At 34.1% G+C, this 6,686-nt stretch overlaps 1 pseudogene; it reads left to right on the forward strand.

Annotated features, from left to right (window-relative positions):
• The first annotated feature begins 1,647 nt into the window (after positions 1-1,647).
• On the forward strand, positions 1,648-2,774 carry LOC102471281 (RNA-binding region-containing protein 3 pseudogene; annotated as a pseudogene).
• The last annotated feature ends 3,912 nt before the right edge of the window (positions 2,775-6,686 follow it).

A 6,686-nucleotide genomic window follows, 5' to 3' on the forward strand; every position in this document is an offset into this window, starting at 1 on the left:
AGAATGGGGGAGAAGGGGTTGTGGTATGGCCATCCCCGCTGGGGGGTGATTTCTTGCTTTCTTTCTCTCTGTCTTTCTGGCGAACTCACGTGCCCTGTAGCAAAATCTTCTTCAAAAAAAGAAAAAAAAAAAGATGTTTAATGATTAGCTCACTCAACTACACAGTTGAGGAAGACTAACCACATCTAAAACTCCTGTTTTATGATACCTGATTATGCAGGTTTCTATTGTAAATTGTTGTCTTCTCTAAATTTATTTCTACTTTTTCCAACTAAATGAATAGATACTCTAAAAGTTAATATTTCTTTTAATCATTCGGAACCATCTCTTAATTATCATTGAGATTAAATTAAGATGAATTGTTACTATCCTATGTGAAATGAGCATAATGTGTTTGTAGTGTTCAGGAACGTATGAGGACTGTTACGAAGCAAGGATAAAGTATAGTGTACTTAGGAATATGGAATGCGTGCAAGACTAGAATAAGTTGCTCTTTGTTAGATGCTCTTGCCGCCTGTGTATACTAACAATGTGTAATTTATTTCTGTCTTCCGGATGACTCTGCAACAGTCTACTGCCATCTACTGGGTTCTGTTTAGAACAATCATGATAATCACAACCGAAGCGATTCCTCTGTACGTTCTGAGAATCTGATAGCGTGGTATTGAAACTTCAGTGACTTTTAAATCCTTCGTTCATATTACAGATGCTGAAAGTACTTAATGAAAGACTAGTCTAGTTCTTGTTTAGTATAATTTAATCTCACAGGAAGATTAGAATTCAAATTTCACTAATGAGTTGCCTTGAATATCATCACTGTTATGCTAATATTAATATAGTTGTTTGTTTTATTTAGACCTTAGACTAATTAAATAAAAGTTTTGCCGAGATTCTTTAATTCTTTTGTATCTTCAATAATATATGCTATGAATATTTTCCCTATTAAAAGGAGAAGGCGAGATATTAAAATAGCATACATCTTCAACAGTTTTTCATGGCTGATGAAGTACTGATTATAATTACAATATTCCTTTTTTTATAGAAATAAGTACAATTATGAATTTTTAATTTTTATATGTTAAATATAAACCATTTATTGCATACAAATTACTATGTTACCAAATTCTGTTAACAGAATATTATAGAGTTAGAGATTTGTTTTTATTTGTGTAAGTGTGTGCATGTGTGTGTGTGTATATATACAAATTTTTTTTTTTTTTAGAGAGAGGTTTTTTTCTATAGGGCATTTGTGCTCACTGGAGAGACAGAGAGACATATAGAAATTAAGAAATCACCTCCCAGGAGGGATGGCCATTCCACAATCCCTTCTGTTTTCAGGATTTGGGACACGCGTGCATATGCTCCTGGCATGAATTTTAAGCCGGGTATGAGACTTGAACCATAGTTGGCTACATGGGAGCCCAGTGGCACAACCGTTACACCTTTTGCTGGTCCCTTTTTAATTATATTCTGTAAGTATTATTTCATTTTAGAGATATGAGTAGAAGTCTGATCAGGTTATATACAGGTATATATTTTATTCATTTATTTCAGATATATTAGATAATATAATATACTACCTGTATGTTATGTTTTTCAAGTCGTTTTTCTGCATCTTTTTTCATGTGTAATAACTAACATAAAGAAATGTTTGCTCCGGCGAGGCACCTGCCAGTGGAGCTGACCACCAAGAAGAAAGATTTGCTGAAATAATTCAAGGCCCAGTCAGTGCATGTCCTCTCAGACAGGGGGCGACGGAAACATACAGCTTTTGCTACTTCCCCTAAAGAAAAAGTAGCTCTAAAGGCATTGACAAGACTCCATCAGCTGAAGGTTGTAGGCCATACTTTAGGTGTTGAATTTGTGAAAGAGCAAGATAGAGTTCATTATCCATGTCAAACTTCAAGCAGTAAGAAAAAGAAAAGGTCTGATGAACCTGTGGAAGATGACAAAGAAAAGAAAAACTTGGTTGTTTAATGATAGAAAATGGAGTGGCACCAAACCACAGGCTGACTTGTCCTCTAGGTTCAGGCCTCAAATATATGTACCTACCATCTATAAGCATAATTTAGCAAACAAATGCTTTAGCAAGTGTGCCCAAATTCTGTGTTTGGGTGCTTCATCTCAAGAATAAAATAAATTTTTCCACTCCTTCCGGGCCAATTAACAGCACAATCTTTCATGTATGAAGGCCACATGTCACTGCACGCTCCTCTTCCACCCACCTAAGGAACCTGGTTTCTTCAGTCACCTGAGGAACCTGCTTTGCCAGATAAGGGTGAGGAATTATCCAGTAAAAATTCAGAATATGAAAGCAGAGATGATGAAGACCAGCAGAGAATGACCAAACTAATAGAAATAACAAATCTTCAGCCCAGAAGACAAAACATAATAAAGCAGCACCATGTGAGAAAAAAAAAATTAAGAATATGTTGAATATAACAACATCTGCATCACACAGTCATTCCCATCCTGTACCATCCCCTTTGGATGTTTTGGCCAACCACAACATGTAGGTAGTTAAAAAAGTTGAATTCCATATAGCTACTGACATGCCAGCTGCATTTAATAAAGATTTAAAGAAGGAACAAAATTGTGAGAGGAAAAAAAAAAAACATTGTGATTTACCTGCTGTTAGAGTTGATGCATCCAATACAGGATTTGAAAAAATATACCCACAACCTAATATGAACATCGTGGAGGAGATTAAAGACGCCGATAAATGCCATGAAAATGTATTTCGGATGTTTTGGCCAACCACAACATGTAGGTAGTTAAAAAAGTTGAATTCCATAAGCTTCTTACATGCCAACTGCATTTAATAAAGATTTAAAGAAGGAACAAAATTGTGAGAGGAAAAAAAAAAAACATTGTGATTTACCTGCTGTTAGAGTTGATGCATCCAATACAGGATTTGAAAAAATATACCCACAACCTAATATGAACATCGTGGAGGAGATTAAAGACGCCGATAAATGCCATGAAAATGTATTTCGAGAAGAGAATTAGAAAAGGCAACATTTCTAGAGAAGAAATGGAAACACTTTCTATTTTTAGAAGTTATGTACCTGGTGAACCAAACTGTAGAATCTATGTAAGGAATTTAAACATGTTCAAGAAAAGGACTCTAAATTTATTTTTGGAAGATATGTAGACTTTTCATAAGAAGCACACTAGATCAAGTTTGATATATGCTTGATGAAAGAAGGTCACATGAAAGACAAACTTTCATTGGATTTCCAAACGAAAAAGCTGCAGCAAAAGCCTTAAAGAAAGCTAATGGATATGCTCTTTTTCTAAGACCTAGCATGGTTCAGTTTGCTGCTAGACCAAAACAAGCTTCTAAAGAAGGAAAAAAGAGTTAAAAATTAGTTAATGTTCCTTCTAAAGTCCATATGGGAAGTGCTTTCCAACCTTGAGGAGAGGAAATTGACCACCTGGACTGTGGAACTGTGTATAACAGCTTTGAAAGTACATAAAAATAAAATCTATATGCCTTTAAGTCTGCCTATTAGAGGTATATTACTTATATTTTAATGACTAGTGTAGAATAAATTATTTTATTCCCAATAAAAAAAGAAAAATTCTCTGAAGGAATTATTTTGTGATGCTACTCATAGTCAAAATGATAAACACAATACAGCCTAGAGTATAATGAACTATCATATAGAAAAATGCTTCATAAATGGCCTCTATATTTGTATTTTCTTTTTTGTAGTTACATTAAAATGTTTCTCTCCAGTTGCAAAAAAACATAACTGATTGATAATATCAAAAGTAGGAACAATTGGGAACCAGCAGTTAGCGTAATGGCTATGTCGCTGGACTCCCACGTAGTCGACCGCGGTTCGTGTCCCGGACCCGGTGGCTTAAAACTCATGCTGTGCGCGTGTGCGTGCGTGCCCAAGATCCCGAGAGGAGAGTGGAGGAGAAGGGATTGCGGCGTGACCATCCCCCCTGGGGAGTGATTTCTCGCTTTCTGTCTCTATGTCTCTCTTTGTCTGTCTGGCGAGCGCACGCGCCCTACAGTGAAAATCTCTCCAAAAAAAAAAAAGTAGGAACAATTAATGAAATGAAAGCAACAGAAGAAAAAAATACTTTTATAGAAGTATAGGTCTGATGATTTAGAAGGGTAGAGAAATGCTGTGTTTCAGGCGGTAGTAGTAGCAATGATGATAATACCATATATGGACTAACATAAATATGCATAGCAAAGAGCATGTTGTCCTAAAAACTTCTTTTGCAGAAGCCATTGAGTAATCACTCATTTCTGCTTTTCTCATTAACTCTACTGTAAGCATTTACCAAGAATGTACTAATTTTTTCCCCTATTCTCCCTCTTTCCATTTCTTCTTCCACTGGCTCTTTATTCTGGCCCTTTTCTTAGGCGATCTTTTGCTATCACAGTAACTTTTCAAGTGGTCTGTTAGTCTCCAAACTTCAGTGTCTCTAGTTCCTTTTCCTCACTGCCTAAAGTTTATTTTAAATAAAACAAAGGGAAAGAAATTAACAGTACTGAAAGATCTCTAGTGACCAACTATGTGTTGGAGTGTATTACTCAAATTTGCTAAATGCTCATGGGGTACAGTAGTCCTAATTGGCAGGACATGAAACCATATTACAGAATTTCCTTATCTAGTCTAGGTTTACATAGCTAATAAGTGGCAGAAACGGGATCCAATCCCGGATTCCCATAACATCATCTATTCTAAACTATTATAGATGAGAAAGATCCCTAAAGTACAAATGTTGTATTTCAATACCAATTTATTCATTAATAATGATAATAGTTTATACTTTTATAGTACTTTCTTTTCCCATTATTCTTAATATTTCATATATATTGACCCACTTAATTCTAGAGATCTTCCTACCAGGTAAGCACTGTTGTTATCCCTTTTTCATGATGAGATAGTAAGGGCAGTAGCAGTTAAATAGAATGACCACCATTGGAAAGCAAGAAAATAAAAGAGCAGGGATTTGAAACCGGGCGTTCTGGCTTCAGAGTCTGTATTTTTAATCATCGCACAAGTCCTGACTACCACTTAGCGCAACTTTGTTGACTCAAATTGAAACTAGAGCAATCAAACTATATCTATGCAAATGGATTTTATTGATTAAATATAAAATGAGAAAAGAAATGAAAATAATGTGCTAGAATTAGAGGACAAAGGGGGAAAAATGTTGCTCAGTTACTACTTAAGAATTATGGCAATTTGAAGAGTTCGAAGGCATGTTTCCATCTGTTAAAAGGTAGTCCTGTATAACTTAAAGAAAACTTTGAAACTATAGAGAGAAAGGAAGTTGTGGAACTAAAAAATGTGACATGCTTAAGAAAACCGAAAAATTGGAAAGTGGTTGATAGAGATGATGGTGGATAGTGTGTGTGAAACAAAAAATAAAAGAAAACAGATTATAAATGATAAACTTTCATTTACAAGAGAAAAACAAATCCAAACCTTTCTCTGTATTGTCTAAAGTAGTTGATAGCAGTGTATATTTGTAATTTATCTGTCATCAGTAGAGCACTTTGCCTAACAGAAGGGTCTGCGTAGGATGCAAAATGTTTACAATCTTTTGCAAACTTGTAGTTTTTCATTAATTTGTAAGCCATTGTTCTAAATATCATTTTATTTTGAGTACATGTGAAATTGCAACTGAAATTTATTTTGTCAATGTGTTTTGAATGAACTGAATAAAGTTTTTGTTTTTAAAACACTCAAAAATTTACTAAAAGATGAAGAATAAACTTCATTTATTTGATTCACTGAAAATTAAGTTTGTAAAAACTATTCTTGTTTTGAAAGTTCTCTTAATCATATAAAAGTGACAACTTTTACTTTGATAAACAATATCTCTCATTCTTTTCTCTTAACGATCTTATTTGAAATATCACTCTTGTTCTACTCCTTCTGGCCAATCTAACTATGACCTAACTAAAGAAACTGTAGATTTGCCAAAATTTTGGCTTCCTTAGTGTTATGAGTTTCATTGCATTTTCCAAAATGAGATGTTGAGATCTTAACCCCTAGGCAAATATTATCTTACTTGGAAATGGGTCCTCACCAGATGTAGTTAGTTAAGATGAGGTCACACTGAAGTAGACTGTGCCCTTAATTCTATGTGACTGGTGTCATTACACAAAGAAAGTGACAGAGGGCAGAAAGTCATGAAGACCTTTCTCTGTATTGTCTAAAGTAGTTGATAGCAGTGTATATTTGTAATTTATCTGTCATCAGTAGAGCACTTTGCCTAACAGAAGGGTCTGCGTAGGATGCAAAATGTTTACAATCTTTTGCAAACTTGTAGTTTTTCATTAATTTGTAAGCCATTGTTCTAAATATCATTTTATTTTGAGTACATGTGAAATTGCAACTGAAATTTATTTTGTCAATGTGTTTTGAATGAACTGAATAAAGTTTTTGTTTTTAAAACACTCAAAAATTTACTAAAAGATGAAGAATAAACTTCATTTATTTGATTCACTGAAAATTAAGTTTGTAAAAACTATTCTTGTTTTGAAAGTTCTCTTAATCATATAAAAGTGACAACTTTTACTTTGATAAACAATATCTCTCATTCTTTTCTCTTAACGATCTTATTTGAAATATCACTCTTGTTCTACTCCTTCTGGCCAATCTAACTATGACCTAACTAAAGAAACTGTAGATTTGCCAAAATTTTGG

The sequence above is a fragment of the Tupaia chinensis genome, unplaced genomic scaffold, assembly GCF_000334495.1.
Source record: "Tupaia chinensis unplaced genomic scaffold, TupChi_1.0 Scaffold000382_1, whole genome shotgun sequence".
Taxonomy (NCBI): Eukaryota; Metazoa; Chordata; class Mammalia; order Scandentia; family Tupaiidae; genus Tupaia; species Tupaia belangeri.